At 47.5% G+C, this 23,217-nt stretch overlaps 1 pseudogene; it reads left to right on the top strand.

Annotated features, from left to right (window-relative positions):
• LOC129489147 (protein FRG1-like) overlaps window positions 1-11,185 on the top strand; it is a 35,961-nt pseudogene extending 24,776 nt beyond the window's left edge.
• The last annotated feature ends 12,032 nt before the right edge of the window (window positions 11,186-23,217 follow it).

Raw genomic sequence — 23,217 nt, 5'->3', positions numbered from 1 at the left:
AAATGAAAATGCAGAAATCACTGTCATCTGTGTCGCTCATGCTGGGAGCTGTAGACTGGAGCTGTTCCTATTCGGCCATCTTGGCTCCACCCCCCTTAAATCCTTTATGAAAGCTGTAAGATCTGCTCCTGTGTGTTTGTATGTCTACATGTGTTACATGTATGTGATGATATTTTGTAAATAAAGCTCGTTCTTAAATCGTTAAATAGAAATGGCATCACAATTATCCATTAAAAATAATTAGATACTTGCTTGATTTAACTGTGAGCTTATGTCTTTTGTTGAGAGTTTCTAGATTCATGCATCTTGATAGGTGACCATGAAGAAGTATGGAGACACGTCCTCAGTGCCTAGACCAGCAGCTACAAGTCAGAATCAAGCAGTCAGCCCATTCTTTCTGTGCTTTTCCTGTTTTGCCTCCTGGCTATTTTAGGCGGGGCTGGATCCTCCAGTTACAGCCTTCACAGCTGTGTCTTTAGTCCTAATAGATTCAGGCAGGCCTTGATCTTCATAGTTTTCCTGAGTGCCATGTGGCTACTTGGGACTTAGAATTACTGAGGGAAGACATTAGGGATGCTACCTGTGTCATAGTTTCAAAATTCTGTTCAGTAATTTAAAATCTTAAAGTCACGTTAAATAATACATAATCATAAAATATCTTGAGTAATTTGTAAGTTAAAAAAGTGAAATATTAACCATTAAAAATTAGTTTAGGTCTATATACCATGACATGTTACTTGTATATGGTATAGAAAACCTAAATATCTTTAGTTCTCTTAATAAACAGTAATTTGAAGAACCATATTTCTTAAAAGTTATAAAATGGTTTTTATCTAAAAATACTGATACAAGACAGTTGAAAATCACTTTTAGGGTTTTCACTGAATATTGGGGTTCCTAAGACTTAATTACTAGATATGAGAGAAATAATTCTGCATACAGAGTGCATAAAAAGCAAGACATGCTTTTTTTTTCTTTTTTGAGAACGAGTCTTGTTCTGTTGCCCAGGCTGGCATGCAGTGGTGTGATCTCAGCTCACTGCAAACTCTGCCTCCCCGATTCGAGCGATTCACCTGCCTCTGCCTCCCAAGTAGCTGGGATTACAGGTGCTGGCAACCACACCTAGCTAATTTTTGTATTTTTAGTAGAGATGGAGTTTCACCATATTGGCCAGGCTGATGTCGAACCCCTCACCTCAAGTGATGCGCCTGCCTCGGCCTCCCGAAGTGCTGGGATTACAGGCTTGTGAACATATGCTTTTGATGATAAAACTTATAAAGACATAAAAATGTGTTTTAATTTTTTTTTGGTTTGAAGTTACTTAAAGATTTCAAATTGAGGAAGTAAAAAAAAACTAGATAAAAATAGATAAATATAGAAAGTTGGGGGAAATGCAAAGCATAGGTTCACAAAAATCTGGGATTAAAAGATGACAACATTTGATAAATTTATTTATAAAGTTTTATTAACTTTAGAGGCTGGGCATGGTGGCTCACGCCTGTAAATAATAAAATTATCTTTCCAATTATGTCTAACTATGATAGTTTAAAGTCATTTCCACAGTAAATTTTTTAATTCTGAGGCAGTTTCTGACAACTTTACAATCTTGCAAAATCCGGGAACATTGTATCTTTAAGGAAGTTCATGAAAGGATGGAGAAGGCCTGAGGAGCACTCTTGAATACAGGGTTTTGAGAACTTTAGAATTCTATTACTTGAGCTGGGTAAGAATTCCCAGAACTTTAGTGAAGAGACTGACTGGTTTATAAAACTGCTAACCCAAGCAGAATAAAAATCAATTGAATACCAAGAAAATACTTTGCTAGATTTTCATGCCAAATCGGCCAGTACTTAAATTGTCTAGATAAAAAATTTGAGTGAACTGCATAGTCCAAGTCAAATTGTCTATGATAATCCCTGATTAGTCAGTGCTATGCACCTAAGTTGAAGGAACAGTCCAGTGTTAAGCATGGAGAACCAGAATGTCTACCTTGTCCTTCCTGAGTTCTGAAAGCTTTTCTTACTGAAAATTCTGCATTCTGATTCTTGGGTTTTGAGAGTAAAGCAAGATGGCAGAAGAAGGCTCCACTGATTGTCCCTCCTGCAAGGACACCAGATGAACAACTATCAATATCCACATAGAAAATACATTCATAAGAACCAAAAATCAGGTGAGTACTCAGAGTACCTGGTTTTAACCTCATGTCACTGAAAGAGGCACTGAAGAGAGAGAAAAAACAGTCCTGAAATCACCGTTTCCTCATCCCCAGCAGTGATGGCATAGTGCAGAGATCAACTCTGCGTTCTGCGGGAGGGAGAACACAGCAATTGTGGGGCACTGAACTCAGTGCTGTCCTGTTAGAGCAGAAAGGAAAACCAGACCAAATGCAGTTAATGCCCATCCACAGAGGGATCAATTTAACCAGCCCTAGCCAGAGGAGAATCAGATTACAGTGGTTGGAACTTGAGTGTTTGGAAACCTGGCAACTAAGGGCTCCTGCACTCTGTGTGTCTAAGAAAACTTGAAAGGCAGCCTAGGCCATCAGGACTGCAACTCTTAGGTGAAGCCTAGAGCTGAACTGGGCCCAGGGACCGTGGACTGGGGTGGGGAGGGCATGCAAGATACTGAGACACCAGCTGGGGCAGCCAAAGCAGTTCTGGCATTATCACGCCCCTAACACCAGACTGCACAGCTCATGGCTCCAAAAGGGACCCCATCCTTCTGCTTGAGGAGAGGAGGGAAAAGAATAGGGAGTACTTTGTCTTTCATCCTGGACACCAGCTCAGCCACAGCAAGATAGTGCACTGGTCAGAATCCTGCAGCCTCCTTTCCAGTCTCTGGCTCCTAGACATTCCTAGACACACCCTGGGCCAGAAGGAAACCTGCCGCCTTGAAGAAAAGAACCATGTGCTAGCAGAATTTATCGCCTGCAAACTTGAAAACCTTGGGCTGTGAATAACAAGAAGCCATACGCAGTACCACATCAAGGGCCTTGGATGATCCTCATAGACTTGCTAGATTTAGGTGAACTCAGCACACTACCAGCTGTGGTGGTTAAAAGGCAAAACTCCTTCTTCTTGGGAAAAGTAGAGGGAAAATTAAAGGGGACTTTCTCTTGCCCCTTAGGTACCAGCAAGGCCAGAGGTGGGTAGAGCACCAAGTGAGCTTTCGGAATCCCTGATTCTAGGACTTGATTCTTGATTGGCATTTATGAAGCTGCCCAGGGCCAGTAGGGAGCCCATTGCCCTGAAAACGGCAAGTCCCAGGCGAGGCAGCATTCACCGCAAGCTGACAAGAGGCTTTGGGCCTTAAGGGAACATTGGTGGTAGCCTGGCAGTACTCATTGTGGCCTGAGGTGGTGGTGGCTTCTCTGCCTTTAGGAAAGGAAGGTAGGAATAGGAAGGACTATGTCTTGTGGTTTGAGTGCCAGATCAGCTGCGGTGCAATTAAATGTCAAGTGGACTTTAAAATTTTTGACTCTACTCCATGACTTCTGAATGGCACTTCTGGACCCAGTCAGGGGCTGAGGGCACTCACTGCCCTAAAGGAAAGAAGACAGGCCTGGCTGGCTTTGCCACCTGCTAATTGTAGAGACCAAAGGCCTTAAATGAACATAGGCAGTCATCAGAAAGTGCATGCAGCAGGACTTGAGCAAGACTCCATGCTGTGTTAGCTTCAGGTCTGATTCAGGGCAGTCATAGCGGTGGTGTCCAGGGGTGCTTGTGTCTTTCTTATCCCAGATTTAGGTGGCTTAGAACAGAGAGAAAGACTCTGTATATTTGAGAGAAAATAACGGTAGAGAACAAGAGTCTCTGGCTAGTAATCCAGAAAATTCTCCTGGATCTTGTTGAAGGCTGTCAAGGTGGTACTTCTCTGAGTCTGGAAGAATTACAGCATTATTGGGTACAAGGTACCCATAAAGCAGATATGGCTTAGATCACAACACCCAAGTCTTTTCAAATATGTGAAAAGTCTTCCCAAGAAAGACAGCTACAAATAAGCCCAGAAAGTGAAGACTACAATAAATACTCACCTTTTTTTTTTAATTTTATTTTTTAAACCTCTCATATGGTGCTGCATGCCCAAGATTTTAATGTCCAGACACTGAAGAACATCTGCTAGCATCAACACCATCCAGGAAAACATGACCTCACCAAGTGAACTAAATAAGGCACCAGGGACAAATCCTGGAGAAAAAGAGATATGTGACCTTTCAGACAGAGAATTCAACATAGCTGTATTAAAAAATAAACTGAAAGAAATTTAAGATAACAAAGTAAAGAAATTCCAAATTTTATCAGCTAAACTCAACAAAGGGATTGAAATAGTTACAACAAATTAAGCAGAATTCTGGAGCTGAAAAATGCAATTGGCATGCTGAAGAATGCATTAGAGCCATTTAATAGCAGAATGGATCAAGCAGAAGAAATAGTGAACTTGAAGACAGGCTATTTGAAAATACATAGAAGAGACAAAAGAAAAAGAATAAAAACAACAAATCATGCCTACAGGATCTAGAAAAATAGCCTCACAAAGACACATCTAAGTGTTATTGGTTTTAAAGAAGTTGTAGAGAAAGAGGCAGGGGTAGAAAAATTTATTCAAAGGGATAATAACAGAAAACGTTCCAACCCTAGAGAAAGATATCCATATCCAACTGCAAAAATGTTATAGGACATCAAGCAGATTTAACCCAAAAAAGACTACTTCAAAGCATTCAATAGATCTTCCAAAAGTCAAAGATAAAGAAAAGTTCTAAAGGAAGAAAGAGAAAAGAAACAAATAACATACCGGTGAGCTCCAACACCTCTGGCAGCAGACTTTACAGTGGAAGCCCTACCGGCCAGGAGAGAGAAGCAATAAACATTTAAAGTACTAAAGGAAAAAAACTTTTACCTTAGAATAGCATATGCAGTGAAAATATTCTTCAAATAAAAAGAAATTCTGACTTTTCCAGACAAACAAAAGCTGAAGTATTTTATGAATACCATGTCTGTCCTAAAGGAATGCTAGAGAGAACTTCAATCAGAAAGAAAAGGACATTAACGAGCAATAAATGATCACCTGAAGGTAAAAAAAATCCTCACTGCTAATAGGATACAAAACAAAACAGAATATTATAACACTGTAGCTGTGTGCCGTGCAAACTACTCTTATTCAAAGTAGGAATACTAAATATTATCCAATCAAAAGTAATAACTACAACAACATTTCAAGACATAGCACAATAGAATATAAATAGAAACAACAAAAAGTTAAAAAGTGAAGGGATGAGCACACCCGTCCTGAGCCGGCCGATGTGGTGGAAGCTCCGGAGCTCGGGAGCCGGGGAAGGCCAGGAGCCTGGGCGGAAGAGAGGCTGCCCCGAGAACCGGAAGCCTGGGCAGGGGATGGAGGCCTCCAGCGCCTGCCAGCAACAGCAGGGCTGTGCCACGTTGGTCCTGCACGGGGCCTGGCTGCCGGCGACGGCGGGACGCTCTGGGAAGCCAGCGCTGCTCGGGCCTGGAGGGAGACAACTGACCCGGGGCACCGACGAGCGGCTCTGGGGGTCCCGGATCCGAGCCCCACTGCCCCGGGGTGGCAGTGACTCCTGGAGTCGGGCGGGCATGGCTGGGCTAGGCTCTTGGGGCAGCCAGGCAGTGCTGCGGGCGTCTAGGCCACACCACCCTGAACGCGCCCCATCTCTGATCTCGTGAAGCTAAGCAGGGTCGGGCCTGGTTAGTACTTGAATAGATTCCGCCTGGGAATAGCGGGTGCTGTAGGCTTTTGGCTTCCCGCTCCCTCCCGCTTTCCCCCTTTTGTCTCCGTGCTTCCCAACCGCCCCCCCACCCTCCACCTTGTATGCCCCTGTGCCCCAGCCGAAGCCCAGGGCCTCCCCCTGAAGATCCGCCACTGCAGCACCACAAGGCAGCAGCATCCCACCTCTTCCGACTCGCCGCAGCCCCACCAGGAGCCCGGCTCCAACCCAGGCGGACGGGGCCGACCCCAAGGGCGCAGGCGCGGGTTCCCTGAGGTCCCGGGTGTCTTTCACGCTCCCGGGACGCCCAGACAACTGAATCATTCATCCAGCGCTGCCGCAACGGTCCAAGCCGGGGGAAGGGGCGGGCAGGGGCAGCGGGTCCCACAGACGCCAACCAAGACCTCCGCTCCGGACCCCGTGGGCTGCTTTCCCCGGGGAAGGACATTGCCTTCACCAGCCACGAGGAAATCCCTCCCTGTGCACTTTGCCACCGACTTCGTGTAAACTCCAGTCCCGAGGACAGGAGAGAGACCCAGGCCTGGCCCCGTGGACAGGCTCAGAGCCATAGTTCTCGCCAGACGGATGGGCGCACTCTACAAATCTGGGGGTCCACCCCACCAAGAAGAAAGAAGCAAACAAAGGAAGGACCCTATGAAACACACTCTCAAAGCAACCAACCAATCCAAGAAAATAAAACACGTCTCAGGGCTCCGCTGGTTTTCCCGCGTGGGCGGCCCTGCCCCCCTGTTCTAGCCGGGCCTAAGCACCCTCCACCCCACACTGGCCTGCTCAAAGGGGCCCTGTCTACCTGAGCAGAGCCTCCCTCTCCAAGGCTCTGTCGCTCTCGCTCTACAGCTCCCTCACTCTCTCCCTTTCTCTACTTCCCCCTCCACCTCGCGCTCTTCTGTCACGCTCTCTTTCCCTCTTTCCCTCTCTCTCTCTCTTCCCACAATGTCTGGGTCTCTCTCTCCCTCTGGTTCTATCTCTCTATTCCTCCCTCCCTTGCTCTCCTTCTGTAGCAGGAGGAGCCGCAGACAAAACCCCTCAGATACCTAGTTGTAGAAGGAAGGGCTTTATTCAGCTGGGATCATGGGTAGACTCATGTCTCCAAAAACCGAGCTCCCGGACTGAGTAATTCCTGTCCCTCTTAAGGGCTTACAACTCTAAGGGGGTCTGTGTGAGAGGGTCATGATCCATTGAGGAAGCAGAGGGTACTGACTGGGGGCTGCATGCAGCGGTAATTAGATCAGAACAAAACAGAACAGGGATTTTCACAGTGTTTTTCTATACAGTGTCTGTAATCTATACATAACATAACCGATTAGGTCAGGGGTAGATCTTTAACTACCAGGCCCAGGGTGTGGCACCGGGCTGTCTGTGTGTGGTTTTCATTTCTGCCTTTTAGATTTTACTAAAAGGGGTGCGCCCATGTGTGTCTGCTTAGGAATGGGTTTGCTCGTGATTGTTGTGGGGTGTGTCTGGATGTCCGTCAGTACCTTTGTCCTGGGATCAGGCTGCCGACTCTATTGCCAGCGCACGGATGTCACAGTTGCTGTGATAGTCTCAGTACGCAGATATTGGGCATAAGACAATATGAGGGGTGGTCTCCTCCCTTACTTCAAGCTATCTTTGTGTCTTTGTGTGTCCGTGTGTGTCTCCGTGTGTGCCCGTGTGTGTGCCCGCACGCGTGCTCCGTGTGTATCTGTGTGTGTGTCCGGGTGGGTTTGCTCCTGGTTATGGTGGGGTGTGTCTGGGTGTCCCATCAGCCCCTCTCTCCCGGGATCAGGCTACCGGGGCTGTAGTGCCAGCGCGGGGCAAAGCAGGGCCTTGGCCAACGGGGCGTGTCCTCATTGGGACAAGCGACAATGGTGTGGGCGTTGTGAGAAAAAGGGCCCGCAGGGCTGAGCCAGCTGTTTGCCCCTGGGCAGCCCTGACGGCTCTGGGTATGTGGGGCAAGAGGGGGCCTTGCAGGAGGGGCAGCGAGGGATCCAAAACGATTTTTCCGCGGCAAGGCGGAGGACTGCAGGGGATCCCAGGACCGTTGGCCCTGGGCCCTGACGCCTCAGAGCACACCCCGTCCTGAGCGGGCCCCATGTGTTGGGAGCTTCGGAACTCCCGAGCGGGGGAAGGCCTGGAATGTCTGCGAAAAGGTAGGCCGCCTGGTGTGCCTGGAGCCTGGGCAGGGAACTGAGGCCTGTGGCTCTCCCCGCGCTGCAGCAGGGCGGCGGTCGGGCGCGTGGTCTGGCCGCAGGCGAGGAGGGTGGCTCTGGGAGGCCGGCGGAAGGCGCAGCGTGGCGGCCGGCGGTGCTGGGTCCTTGATGTGGAGAGCAGCCCGGCCGCGGGGGAGTGGGTCTGCGGCCCCGGATCTGAGGCCCGCGGCCCCGGGGTGGCGGTGACTCCTGGAGTCGAGCAGATGTGACTGGGACGGGCTCTTGTGGCAGCCAGGCGCCACTGCTGGCCTTTATGGCCACACTACCCTGAACGCACGGGATCTCGACTGATCTTGGAAGCTAGGCAGAGTCGGGCCTGGCTAGTACTTGGGATGCGAGACCCCCTGGGAATACTGGGTGCTGAAGGCTTTTGGCTCCCCGCTCCCTCCCTCTTTCCCCTTTTTGTCGCCCTGCTTCCCAACAGCCCCCTGACTCTACTCCCACTTCAATGCATGGGCTGCTTTCCACCGGGGAAGGAAATCGCCTTCGTCAGCCACCAGGAAAAGCGTCCCTGTGCACTTGGATTTTCATTGCCACCGACTTCGTGTAAAATCCAGTCTCGGGGACATGAGAGAGACCCAGGTCTTGTGTCCTGTGAGCACGCTCGGCGTTATGGCTCCCGCCAGATGGACAGGCGCACTCTACAAATCTCGGAGCCTACCGCATCAAGAAGACAGAAAGGGGCAAACAAAGGAAGGACCCTAGGAAATGCGCCCCTAAAGTAACCAACCAATCCAAGAGTAAGCAGGTCTCAGGGCTCAGTATTCTTGCTTGGACGGCCCTGCCCCCCTGTTCTGGCCCAGCCCAGGCACCCTCCACCCCACCCCCGCCTGCTCAAAGGGGCCCTGTCTACCAGAGCAGAGCCTCCCTCTCCAAGGCTCAATCGCACTGGCTCTGCAGCTCCCTCACCCTCTCTCTTTCTCTTCTTCCCCCTCCACCTCTCGCTCTTCTGTCACCTTCTCTCCGTCTCTCCCCATCCTGTGTCTCTATCTCTGTCTCTTTCTCACCCTTTGTTTCTATCTCTCCATCCCTCTCTCCCTTGCTGTCCTTCAAGCTGTCTGTGTCTTTGTGTGTGTGTGTCCGTGCGTGTCGGTGTGTGCGTGTGTGCCGGCGCTCGTGCGCGCGCCCGTGTGCATCTGTGTGTGTGTGCGGGGGGTGGGTTTTGCTCGTGGTGGTGGTGGGATGTGTCTTGGTGTCCGTCAGCCCCTCTTTCCCGGGATCAGGCTTCCGGGGCTGTAGTGTCAGCCCGGGACAAAGCAGGGCCTTCCTGCCCCGTTGGCCACGGGCCGGGTCTTCCTCGGGACAAGCGACAATGGTGTAGGCGTTGTGAGAAAAAGGGCCCGCGGGGCTGGGCTGGCTGTTCGCCCCTGGGCAGCCCTGGCTTCTCTGGGTGTGTGGGGCAAGAGGGAGCCTTCCAGGAGGGGCGGCGAGGAATCCAAAATAATTTTTCCGCGGCAAGGCGGAGGACCAGAGGGGATCCCAGGACCATGGGCCCTGGGCTCTGACGCCTGGGGGCACACCCCGTCCTGAGCAGGCCCCAAGTGTTGGAAGCTCCGAAGCTCCAGAGCCAGAGGAAGGCCTGGAGCGTCAGCTAAAGGGAGGCCGCCTGGAGAGTCCAGATCCCTGTCAGGGGATGGAGGCCTCTGGCCCCTCTGCGGTCCCGCGCGTGGTCTGGCCGCCGGCGACAGCGGGACGCTCTGGGAGGCCGGCGGAAAGCTCAGCGCGGCGACTGGTGGTGCTTGGGCGTATAGAGGGGGAGAGCAGCCCGGCCCCGGGCAAGCGGCTCCTGGACGCCTGATCCCAGCCTCGCGGCCCCGGGTTGGTGGTGACGCCTGGAATCAGGCGGGCATAGCTGGACCGGGCTTTTGGACCAGCCAGGCGCCACTGCCATTGTCTATGGCCATACCACTCTGAACACGAGAGAAACCCAAGCCGCGGCCCGTGGGCACGCTAGGCGCCACTGCTCCCGCCACAGGGACGGGTGCACTCGACAACTTTCAGGGCCCGCAGCACCAAGAGGACAGGGAGGAGCCAGCAAAGGAATGACGCTACGAAACGCACCCCCAAAGCAACCAACCAATCCAAGTAAAACACGTCTCAGGGCTCCCTTGGTTTTCCCGCGTGGGCGGCCCTGCCCCCCTGTTCTACCCTGGCCCAGGCACCCTCCACCCTACCCTGGCCAAAGGGGCCCCTGTCTACCAGAGCAGAGCCTCCCTCTCTAGCTCCCTCACCTTCTTCCTTTCTCTACTTCCCTCTCCACCTTGCGCTTTCTCTCTCTCTGTCTCTCTCCCTCTCTCTCTCTCTCTATCGCTGTTTCTCTCTCTCCTTCCGTTTCTATCTTTCCAGCCCTCTGTCCCTTCCTCTTCTTCAAGCTGTGTCTTTGGGTGTCTGTGTGTGTGCTTGTGTTCCCGCGCGTGCGCCCGTGTGTGTCTCTGTGTTTGGGAGTGGGTTTGCTAGTGATTGTGGTGGGGTGTGTCTGGCTGTCCCTCAGTACCTTTGTCCCGGGATCAGGCTGCCAACTCTATTGCCAGCGCGTGGGTGTCACAGTTGCCGTGATACTCTCACACACGCAGGTGTGTGGATCTCGTTCATTTTCATGTAGACAACGAGAGCGAAACCACAGAGAAAAGAAACATCCCGTGCATCACGGCCTGACGATGGATTCCTGTTTCCTGCAAAATGGGGAGTCTCCAATACAGCCTGTTTGAAACTGGAAAGGAGAGCACCGACACGAAGCTGGTCTTCCACGCATCCCTGGAAGTTTCTGGGTCCCCACAGGTCTCGGGAAACAAACAGTCAACATGGTCACGCTTGCGGGGTGGGGGGGGCAAAGACTTGAGCAACAGGCACCTCTGTAGAGGGCAAAGAAACGTGGAATCCAGAATCACGCTTTAGTTGGCCTGAGTGTGACTCTGTGTGGATGTGACTATCCGCCTTGCACTCTGTTGCAGGGCTCAACGTGGGGATATGTCATCTGTGAACCATGTGGAGGAAAAACGGACAACCACCCAAGTCTCGGCTCATTGTTCTCTGAAGAATTCGCTCATTCCTTCGGAAACGGAATTGGTCTGAATTGCTCCGGGATGAAGTAATCCAGGCTGGCGATCCGGAGGGCCGTTCTATTACGCAGCACGAAGACTATAGCTAATAATAATGTACAGTTTATTCTGTAATAGCTTGAAGTGAGGATTTTGAACTCTATTAGCACAAGGAAATAAATGTTTAAAGTGTTAAATATGCTAATTACTCTGGTTCGATCACTGTACAGTGTATATGGTACAACGTGATGCAGTGAAACATCATATAATTAACATAATTATACATGTTTGTGAAGTACAGTGTGATGTTTCACTGCATCTCACTGTACCGCGTAGTATGATGCAGTGACACATCATGTAATTAACACATGATAGTTATATATGTTTATGGAGTATAATGTTATGTTTCACTGCATCTCACTGTACCGTGTAGTATGATGCAGTGACACATCATGTAATTAACACATGATAGTTATATATGTTTACTGAGTATAATGTTATGTTTCACCGCATCTCACTGTACCGTGTAGTATGATGCAGTGACACATCATGTAATTAACACATGATAGTTATATATGTTTACGGAGTATAATGTTATGTTTCACTGCATCTCACTGTACCGTGTAGTATGATGCAGTGACACATCGTGTAATTAACACATGATAGTTATATATGTTTACGGAGTACAATGATATGTTTCACTGCATCTCACTGTACCGTGTAGTATGATGCAGTGAAACATCACACTGTACCCCATAAATATTACTGGTTCAGCAGGGAACTGTAGGACACAGAGCAGCTCCAGATTAGCCATGACAAGCAGCTTCACCTGTGTGGGGTAGCGAGAGGGGAAGGGCCCTGTGCTCGGCTGAGAGTTGATCCCTGACCCCATCCACTTTGACTGCTAGGTGCCAGCAGAGGTCAGGGACCCCTAACTGCAGTCAGAGGCAGGAAGCAAGGTTATTGCCTCTTTTTTTTTTTTTTTTTTTGAGAGAGTCTCACTCTATCACCCAGGCTGGAGTGCAGTGGTGCTCACTGCAACGTACGTAGAGGTGTACGTCAGAATCACACCTGCTGGAAGGTCCCTGGGTGAGATTAACAATCCCACATAGAGGTATACGTCAGAATCACACCTGCAGGAAGGTCCCTGGGTGAGATTAACAATCCCACATAGAGGTGTACGTCAGAATCACACCTGCAGGAAGGTCCCTGGGCGAGATTAACAATCCCACATAGAGGTGTATGTCAGAATCACACCTTCAAGAAGGTCCCTGGGTGAGATTAACAATCCCACATAACTGCCGGTTCGGGGTGTTAGAGTCAACGCCTCCTGTATGTTGCGTCTATGTACATAAGTCACAATCTCAATGGTGGAATGGATTTTTCCATGACAGGCTTAATGCCTTTTGAATATTAAGTTATCTTAGTGGAGTCAGAGCCTCACAAGTGTTTTGAATCGTGATCAAGGAGTCACAAACCCACTTGTGGACAACATCCACTTATGAGAGCCAACTTTCCAACTTTTGACTGCCTCTGGGTGTGAGATTCAGAACCTCAATTATGGGCTGTGTTCGTGTGGGAGAATAACAATTTTGACTGATGGCTGGGCTCAGGCAGGAATCCTGCAGGTGTTGATATAAATGATATGTCACAATACCCAAAATATGCTGGGTGCAGGCAAAAGAGGAGAGTCATATTAGCTGGTTGCTAGGTGCAGTTATATGTCACCACGTCCGTTTTAGGCGGGCTAAGGCAGAAGTGGAGAGTCAGAGCTAAAGAAATGTCACAATGTCGCTGTGGGTAGTGCCTATGCATAAGAATTGCATCACCTAGTCATTGAACCCAGGCATATATTACATTACACAATGTATACAGGGCCCAAGCAAGAAAGGAAAGTATATCACGCAGGTACTGGGTCCAGCAATGTGTCACAATACCCCCTGAGAGGAGGCTCCAGGCGACAGGGTAACATTACCTAAATGAAGTGCCCAGAGGGATGTTTCAATGCCCCTGGTGAGTAGGATTTTGAAAAAGGAGAAGTTACATAACCTAGGGGCCAGGCCTAGCTGTGTGTCACATTCTTCTCCAAGACAGAGCCCAGGCATGAGAGAAAAGTCACATCATGTAGGTACTGGGCAAAGTAATGTGTCACAATCCTTACTGTGAGCAGGCCCTAGGAAGAAGTAGAGAGTCACATAGTCTAGATGATGGGCCCAGAGGTATTTGACAATGACTCCTGTAGGTCGGGACCAGGCAGAAGTATCACTTCACCCGTGTGCTGTGCCCAGTTATAAGTCACACTTCCCTCTGTGGCCATGACCGAGGCAGGGAGAAGAGTCACATCATCCCAGTGCTTGGCCCAAAGAAATGTCACCATCTCTCTGATGGGCAGTGCTCAGGTAAGAGAGGAGAGTCACATCAAATAGGTAATGGACCCAGAGGTATGTGACAAGGCCTTCTGTGAACTTGATCCAGGCAGAAGATTCATATCACCTTGGTGCTAAGCCCAGCAACATGTCACAATCCCTTCTGTGTAAAGGGACCAGACAGGAAAAGAGAATCACATTACCTGGCCAATGAGCACAGAGATCTGTCACAATGCCCCTTGTAGGCAGGGCCCAGGCAGAGGAGTTACATCACCTGGGTAGTGGACCCAGCTATATACCAGAGTGTCCCATATGGGCACAAGCCAGAGAGTAACATAACCTGGGTGCCAGGCCAAGCTGTATAGAACGACGCTTCCTGTGGTCAGCACCAAGGCAGAAGAGGAGAGTCACACCACCTGGTGCAAGGTCCAGCGACATGTCAAAATGCTCACTGTGGGCAGCGCCAATGAAGGAGAATAGAGTTACACTCTCAAGGTGCTGGATCCAGCAATATGTTAATATCCCATCTGTGGGCTGGGTCCATGCAAGAGCGTCAAGTCACTCAGGTGCTAGGCACTGGGAAATTTCACCATGAAACCTGCAGAATGGTCCGGGAAGGAGATTAACAATCAAACCACTGTCGCAGTTGTAGGCATGACATTCAACACCTCTTGTATGTTGGGTCTAAGCCCATGAGTAACCATCTCAACACCAGACTGGATTTGTGCATGAGAGCCTCAATTCCTCTGCAGACTGTGTCACCTTAGTGAAGTCACAGCCTCACTGTTGTGTTGAAACTTGGTCTGAGAGTCACCAACCCATGAGTATCCATATATAAGCCAATTTTTCCCACCTTTGACTGACTACAGGTGTGAGATTCAGAACCTCAACAGTGACCTGTGTTCATGTGAGAGGATGACAATATTTACTGTTGGCTGGGTGTGCATATGAGTGCCACAATCTAACCTGTGTCCTCGGCCCAGTTAGCATGCTCTGTGTACTACCCAATGGCGCTATACAGTATGAATGAGAGTTGCAATCAACTTTGAGGCCTTCCTGCTGGTAGGGACCCATGATCGTGCCTGAGGCATTAAGCCCGGGTATGAGAATCAACATCATTACAATTAACTAGGTCAGGATAGGAGAGTCCTCCCTTGCCTATAAGCTGGGTTTAGAAATGAGCCACCATTTCAACTCTGGTTGAATGTTTACATATGAACACGGGCCTAGCACCAAGGTGATGTGAGTCTTTGGCCTAGACACTTCAAGCAGGAGGCAATGTGACATATCTCTGGGCCTATCAACTATTTGATGTGACTTGCTTTTTTACCTGAGCTTTTCCCATAAAAGAGATGTGACATATGTCTAGACCCAGCATCTAGGTGATGTGGCTCTACTTTTTTCACTAAGCCCTGTGTATTTTTGGTATTCTGACATATCCCTGGACCTAACATCTGGAAGATAAGAAGATCCAGCGTGGGCCCGCCTAAAAAGTTTTTGTGACATATTTCTATGTTAATACCTTGGCAATGTGACTCTCCTCTCTTACCTGGGCTTTGCCCATAAGACAGATTGTTACGTACCTCTGCAGCAAACACCTAAATGCAGTGACTCTTCTTTCTTGCCTGGGTCATGCCCGCAGATGAAAGCGTGGCTTATCGCTGTGTCCACACACCAGTTATGTGATTATTCTTCCTGATCTCTGCTCACAGGAGCCGTTGTGACTTATTCCTGGGCCCAGAAACTATTTAATATGACTCTCCTCTATTACTTTAACTTTGTGCATAAATTGTGACATATCTCTGGGTCCAGCACTTAGGTGATGTGACTCCTTTTGTGCATTGACTACGCCCACAGGAAGGAGGTTGATTTATTGCTGTGTTGAGAGCTGATGTGATACCTCGGTCCTTGTCTTCTTAGTTTATAATAATTTAAACAAGAGACACACAGAAAAGAAGTACAGCATAATTTATTGGAAAAGAAAAAAAATTGAAAGTTAAGTGCAGAATACAGTACACGGTGACACACGGTGAGAGAGATATTCCAGGGCGGGCTGCTCATAAGAGTGAGACTGCCTGGATTGTCGCTGGAGAAACCCCCTTATGGGAGTTTTACATTATTATTAATGAGGAAGGGGAAGAGGAGCTGCTAGTAAGCCTGTTCTGAGTGGTCTTCTGGGTGCACATATGCAGTAGCTGTACATGCTTATTCATATTTTGCATGTCTCATTGGCATCTTAGACCTCTAGCCAGGAGTGTATTTTTGTTTGTTTGCTTGAGACAGAGTTTCGCTCTGTTGTCCAGGCTGGAGTGTGGCTGTGCAATCTCTGCTCACTGCAACCTCTGCCTCTCAAGTTCAAGCCATTCTCGTGCCTCGGCCTCCTGATTAGCTGGGATTACAGGCATGCACCACCATACCTGGCTAATTTTTGTATTTTTAGTCAAGACGGGGTTTCACTATGTTGGCCAGTCTAGTCTTGAGCTTCTGGTTTCAATTGATCCATTCTTCTCAGCCTCCCAAAGTGCTGGGAGTACAGGTGTGAGCCACCGTGCCCAGCTGGGGGGTGTATTTTTTGCTATTAAAATAAGCAAAAGTTAAGTTTGAGGACAGGTAAAATCAAAATGCACATGCTCTCTAAAACAGAAAGTCCTTCATGAAGATAGCTTTACTTGAATGAGCCCATTACAATGCGAATGCTGAAGCTTATTGTGTTGGCCGGACAGTCACCACAGTTTCAATGAAGGGGTGGCCTGCCCTTCCACACCTGTGGGTGTTTCTCGTCAAGCGGAACGAGAGACTGAGAAAAGAAAGAGACACAGAGACAAAGTATAGAGAAAGAAAAGTGGGCCCAGGGGCCCGGCACTCAGCATACGGAGGACTCACACCGGCACTGGTCTCTGAGTTCCCTCAGTATTTATTGATCATTATCTCTGCCATCTTGGAGACGGGGATGTGGCAGGACAATAGGGTAAGAATGGTGAGAGGGTCAACAGGAAAACATGTGAACAAATGTGTCTGTGTCATAAACAAGGTTAGAAAAGGTGCGGTGCCTTGATGTGCACGTATACAAACATCTCGGTGCATTAAAGAACAGTATTGCCACCGGCGTGTCTCAACTCCAGCCCTAAGGCCATTTTCTCCTATCTCAGTGAATAGAACATACAATTGGGTTTTACACCGAGACATTCCATTGCCCAGGGACGAGCAGGAGACAGATGCCTTCCTCTCATCTCAACTGCAAAGATGTCTTCCTCTTTTACTCATCCTTCTCAGCACAGACCATTTACGGGTGTCGGGCTGGGGGACAGTCAGGTCTTTCCCTTCCCAGGAGGCCATGTCTCAGACTATCACATGGGGAGAAACCTTGGACAACACCTGGTTTTCCTAGGCAGAGGCCCCTGTGGCCTTCCACAGTGTATTGTGTCCCTGGGTACTTGAGATTAGGGAGTGGTGATGAATTTTAACAAGCATACTGCCTTCGAGCACTTTTTTAACAAAGCACATTCTGCATAGCCCTAAATCCATTAAAACTTGAGTCAACACAGCACAAGTCTCTGTGAGCACAGGGTTGGGGCTAGGGTTACAGATTAACAGCATCTCAAGACGGAAGACTTTTTCTTAGTACAGAGCAAAATGGAATCTCTTATGTCTACTTCATTCTACATAGACACTGTAAGAGTCTGATCTCTCTTTCTTTCCCCCACATTTCTGTATCCTGAGATCATGGTCATTTTCTTGACTATCTATTCTGCCTCAATTTCCCCCTAAGAAATCTTAGGGTCATAATCATATTGGAGGTTGAGGGGCTAGATCATTTTTTCTGGAGCTGTTTCCCGCTGAGTGGGTGTTATTTCTGCCTAGCCTGGGCCCTAAAGTTTCTTCCTGTGTGATCTAACCAGGTGTAAACCATGTCATTCATGGAACCAGTGGGCAAGATGTTGGCAGCCGAAGGTTGAAAGCCTTGCAAAACTATCACGCAAACATGGAGTTGCCGTAATCAAGAGAGCAAGAAATCAGTTAACATTTTAAACAAAATTGGAAAAAAAGTAAAAGCTGAAAGTATAGTAATGGCTGTTACTATTAAAGAGAGTAAGGCAGGTAATAGACATTGCTTTCATGTTCCCATGGAAGTTCCTAGAGATTCAATTTTGTCTGCCTGGGTGATGACATTATTAATATTTTCTTGGACTAAACCGGGCTGATTGATCTCAAAAACAGCTTTCTTCTTTTAGATATAAACATGCTCCTCTTTGCCCGGCTGGGAGAAGATCCCAGGCTCTTTGGTTTTGTCGGACTGCAGTGGCCATGGAGTCTAGATGTTGTTGAAGTCTACTGAGGCCTCTGCTGCTTGTTGCGGACCCATTGAGGTTTTCTGAGATAGTTTCTACTGGATTCCCAAGGCGCCACCTTATGGTGACATTTATGCTGCAAAAGTATTTTGCATTAAAATGGTGAAAGCAACAAACATTTTAAGTATTTTCTATTTTTTGCTAATAAGCAAAATTTCATGCCGCTAAGTTGGCAGCATTCGGTCCATTTATGGATGGTACAGTGAATGGTGGTCAAAGTTAGAGCCTGGAAGTCTTCAGTAAATGCGCTGAATTTGTCTGAGGGCCATCAGAGTTGTTGCTTATATTGGATTAGATCATTTATTGAGAGTAGAACAAGCACTCTGATGGTCCTCTCTCCATTTGGGACTTTCTGTAAGGGGAGCAATTTTTCTGGCCCTGGATGGTGTGAAGTCCCACTGTGAGTAACTGCAGCTGGGCTGGTCTTTATTATCCCTGGCAAAGGCCGATGGAGAGGAGCACAAGGAGGAGGTAAAACAAGCTTAGATTCTACAGAAGACTATGATAGTGTGGGGATGCTGCGGATTCTAAAGGAGATGTGGGCCTCTGAGGGCCCCTGCCTGGAGCTGGTGTTGGGCTGTGGGGTCTGGGCTCCCTTCCCCTTAATAAGAGATGATCTTCTAATGCTTCTGAGGGGCTTTCTGCCTTACTAGGCTGTAGCCCACAGGTGCTGCATAGAGCTGGGTTTTGTTGTCAGGCCATAAAGGCTTGCACATAGGATACTTCAGACCATTTTCCATGATTTCTCCAGAAAAGATCTAGCTGTAGGGTGGAGTTAAAGTTCACAGTCTCATTCTCCAGCCATGTTTTTTCAGCTAATCTGTAGGCAGGCTAAATAGTGTTACAAAAGAAAAGGGTTTCTTTTTTCTAAGTTCATTTAGCCGAAAGCTGTTCTAATTTTTAGATACACATCCCGGGGGTGTTTCAGTGACAGTAGAGGAAGCGGCTCCCATGGTGCCGAGAGAATCCTGCAACGACAGAACATTTACTGAAGTCCAGGAGGCTGTGGGCATCCTTATGAGCCAAGTGGAACCACCAGGTGTCCAGCGCATCCCCTCGAAACCCCATTAACTGAAGCTCTAGGAGGTCATAGGCATTTGCCATACACCCTCCTAGCTCCCCCCAGCGGTGGACATCTCCAGCCCTACCGAGATGACCCCCACCGCTGGCTGGGGGCAGATGTCTGGCTGACAAGCCTTGCACCAATTCACTGGTTTGCCATTTGTGATGCCCAATTATAACACCTGGAATGCTCAGATGCAATCCTTATTACTGGGCATCTACATGACTGTGCATCTTTTGTTCAGCAAAGAAAGCCTGTTGAAGAACAATTTCAAGGAGCTGGGAAGTGCATAAATCCTGAAGGGACAGGGTTCTCTTAATGTGCATCTCAAAACAAAACAAAAATTTTGTAAACAGAAAATCTGACCAGAAAAAACGTTACAATAGCCACTAGGTGGCGATAGAGTATGCTGAAGGGACAGCAAACAATAAGCTGAGTCTGAACTGTGGCCAAAAAGATGTGAAACTAAGAAGCAAGGTAGCCCAAATATGAAATGTTGAGAGCAGTCCATGTGGTTAGTGTATTTATTGATACTACAGAAGCAGCAGCCAAAAGCAGAGTGGACATATATTCTCTCTCTAAAGAATACTTAAAAACGTTTCCCCCAGAACTTTACTGAAACAGCGCTGGAACAAGCAGCGCTAGTTAACCAGGTAGTCTGGAGCTGCCATAGTATTCACTGCAAGTAAAGGGAAACTGAAATTAATGAAGCAGACAAACCTCTCCCCAGGTCATGGCACCAGAAATGTTGATGGCTGATGTAATACCTTGGTTCTTATCTTCTTAGTTTAAAAGAATTTAAACAAGAGACACACAGCAAAAGAAGTACAGCAAAATTTATTGCAAAAAAAAGGAGAATATTTTGAAAATTAAGTGCAGAATAGATGGTACAGTCTGAGAAAGAGATTCCAGGGCAGCCTGCTCATAAAAGTGAGACAGCATTAATTATTGCTGGAGAAACCCTCTTTGTGGGAGTTTTGCATGATTATTCATAAGAAAGCGGAAAGAAGTGTTACAGTAACATGTTCTGACTGGTCTTCTGGGTGCACATGTACAGTAGCTGTACATGTTTGTGCATACATTGCATGTCGCATTAGCATCTTAAATCTCCAACCAGGAATGTGTTTTTTACTATTAAAATGAACAAAGGGTCAGCTCCAAGACAGATAAATCAAAATGTAAATGCTTTCTAGAAGTAAAAGTCCCTACTGAAGATAGCGGGTTTCAAATGACCCCAAGAGCTCCACATCTTAAAAGTTGCTCCGGTAAAGCTGGAACACTGTCTGTTCCTGAGATGTCAGGTCCCATTTGTGTCTCTGAGACACTGGCAAGCCAGGCCTGACTTGAGATGAGACCAGTGATTTCAAGTGTAAAATGCCTAAATAGTCAGCAGCTTCAGATTGCATTTTGGAGCTTGTCCACTTAAATGGGTTGATGAAAATGGCTCACAAGACTCACGCCTCAGAAATGAGGTTTTCTCCTTTGCTTTTAGCAGATTTTGTGCAACCCAATAATTAACCTTTCTGATGCCTAGACTTTCACATTCGTCAAAAAGGCGCCTTTGAGGGTGACATTTCCAGGAAGCCACAGCCCTTTTCACCCCCTGCAGAGCTCTGAAGCTGCTCACAAGCAGGCCAGATGGAAGATTTCTCTCAAAAAACGGTTGAGTGCATGCTCTGGCTAGAGAAAAAAGAGGGCTGCCGCACAATGGACGGTGTCTCGGACATCAGGAAAGTTTCCACAGCAGTTTAGGAAAGAAGGCAGCGCCCTGGGCTGCAGAAGACATAATGCTCTGGAAAGAACCCTGGGTGCACCTGAAAGAGGAACCTGAGAAGGATAGGGCCAATCCGGTGAGGACAACCTGCCCGATTTGGGAAAAGGTATCTTTGTAGGTTAATACCCTCCTCAATGCTCAGCCCAGACCTGCCCGCCAGGTGCACCTCTGTACTCACACTCCTTGCAAACAGTGGGCATAGCCTCAGAACTCAGCAGTGCCTTCGACTCCGGGAAGTCCACACCGCTCTGCCCCTCCCTCCAGGGCTATGCACCCCGGATCCCGGTACATGCTGGGATTATAGTTCCGAAGCCTCCCTACAAACAGGCTGAGAGTAGTTAACGAACTACAGCTCCCAGCGTATTAGGTGGGGTGCGTACCACTCTACCCCTTCTTCCAGGGCAGCGCCTCACCCTGGAGCCTGGCGCATGCTGGGATTGTAGTCCTGTAGTCCTTTGACCAAAGAGTTGAGAGTGTTTATGAGAATATATCTTCCAGCAATCCTAGGGAGGAGCACACAGCCCGGTCTCTTCCTCCAGTGACACGCATTGTCCCTGAGACTGGTGCATGCTAAGATTGTAGTCCTACAGCTCTTTGAGGAAAGGGTTGGAAGTGTTTATGAGCATATATCTCCCAGCAAGCCTAGGGAGAGGCACACAGCCCCGCCTCTTTTTCCAGTGACCCGCACTGTCCCTGACCCCGGTGCATACTGGGATGGTAGTCCTGTAGCCATGGAACCGGAAAGTCTGGGAGTCTTTATGAAACTACATCTCCCAGCAAGTAGAAGGAGGGGCCCAAGGTCCAGTCTCTTCCTCCAGAAATGCGCACTGTCCCTGAGCTGGTGCATGCTGGGATTGTAGTCTTTCAGCCCACTGATGAAAGGGCAGAGAGTGTTTATTAGACTACATTTCCCAGGAAGCCAACCGAGGTGCGTACAGCCCTGCCTCTTCCTCCAGCGACACACACTTTCCCTGAGCCCAGTGCATGCCAGGATTGTAGTGCTGCAGCCCTGTGACCGAAGGGCTGGGATTGTTGATGAGACTGCATCTCCCAGCAAGACCAGCGAGACGTGCAGAGCCTGGTCTCTTCCTACAGTGATTAGCGCACTCTCCCTGAGCCTGGTGCATACTGGGATTGCAGTCCTGCAGCCCTGTGACCAAAGAGCTTTGTTATAGTTATCTGTGAAGTATTCAACAAACTAATTTACTTAATTATTACTGGAAGCCAGAACCTCAGTTGCGTTCGCTTTTTGGATTTTGTAGAAGTGAAACTGTGTAATATGTATACTTTTATATCTACTTTCTTCTATTCAACATTATAGTTACGATATTAATTCATGATATTGCAGATAGCTATAGTCTATTTAAAAATTATTTTTTACATTATGGTAAAGTATACATAAAATTAACCATTTTAGCGATTTTAAGTGTGCAGCTCAGAAAAATTAACTATATTCACATTGTTTTGCATCTATCATTCCCATTCATAGGGACCTTCTTTCAACTTGCAGAAACAAAACTCTATACCCATTAAATAAGCTCCTTTTTACTCCCCCTCTAGCTCCTAGGAACCACTCTTATACTTGGGTTTCTAGAATTTAACTAAGTATCTCATAAGTGGAATGATTCAGTATTTGTCCTTTTATGACTGGCTTATGTCACTTTGCACAATGTCCTTAAGGTTCAAGCATGACGTACCATGTGTCAGAATTTCCTTATTTTACATAGCTGAATAATATTCCACTATATGTGTAAATCACATTTTATCTATTTATTCATTGATGATAATTCAAACAACACGAGTAATTCAAACACCTTTTTGGTGATGTGAGTAATGCTGCTATGAACCTAGGTGTACATGTATTATTTTCTGTCTTTGCTTTCATATCTTTTGCTGCATACCCAGATGTGAAATTGCTGGATCGTATAGTGATTTATGTGTAAATTTTTTAGTTACTATGTTATTATTTTATAGCAGCTGCAGCATTTTACATTTCCACCAACAGTGTACAAGGGTTCTAATTGCTCCACGTCCTCACCAACACTTGTGATTTTCTGTTTTGTTTTTTTTTCTTTTGGTAGTAGCTATGCTGATGGGTATTAAGTGATATGTCATTTGGGGTTAGATTTGCATTTCATTAATGATGAGTTTTGTTGAGCATCTTTTCATGCACTTATTAGCCACTTTACATAATTTTTAGAGAAATGTCTGCTTAAGTTTTTGCCAATATTTTAAACAACTAGTTTGTTTTATTGTTGCTGAATTGTTCTTTGCATATTCTGGATAGAGTCCTATTCGTCTATTTTTCTTTTCTTTCTTGTGTTTTGGGTGTCCTGTTAAAAAAAACTGCCAAATCCAGTGTTATGACAGGTTTCCCCTATATTTTATTCTAAGAATTTTGTAGTTTTGGCTCTTACATTTGGGAATTTGATCCAGTTAGTTAATTTTTTCTTATGGTATAAGTGAAGGGCCCAGGTTCATTGTTTTACATGTGGGTACTCAGTTTCCCCAGCACCAATTGTTGTGATGACAGTTCTTGGCTGGGTGTGGTGGCTCACGCCTTTAATCCCAGCACTTTGGGAGGCTGAGGTGGGCGGATCATGAGGTCACGAGATCGAGACCATGCTGGCTAACACGGTGAAACACCATCTCTACTAAAAAAATACAAAAAATTAGC

This window comes from Symphalangus syndactylus, chromosome 9 (assembly GCF_028878055.3).
Source record: "Symphalangus syndactylus isolate Jambi chromosome 9, NHGRI_mSymSyn1-v2.1_pri, whole genome shotgun sequence".
In the NCBI taxonomy this organism is placed as follows: Eukaryota; Metazoa; Chordata; class Mammalia; order Primates; family Hylobatidae; genus Symphalangus; species Symphalangus syndactylus.
Note: the sequence above shows the minus strand (reverse complement) of the source record. Positions and strands in the feature narration are given on the sequence as shown.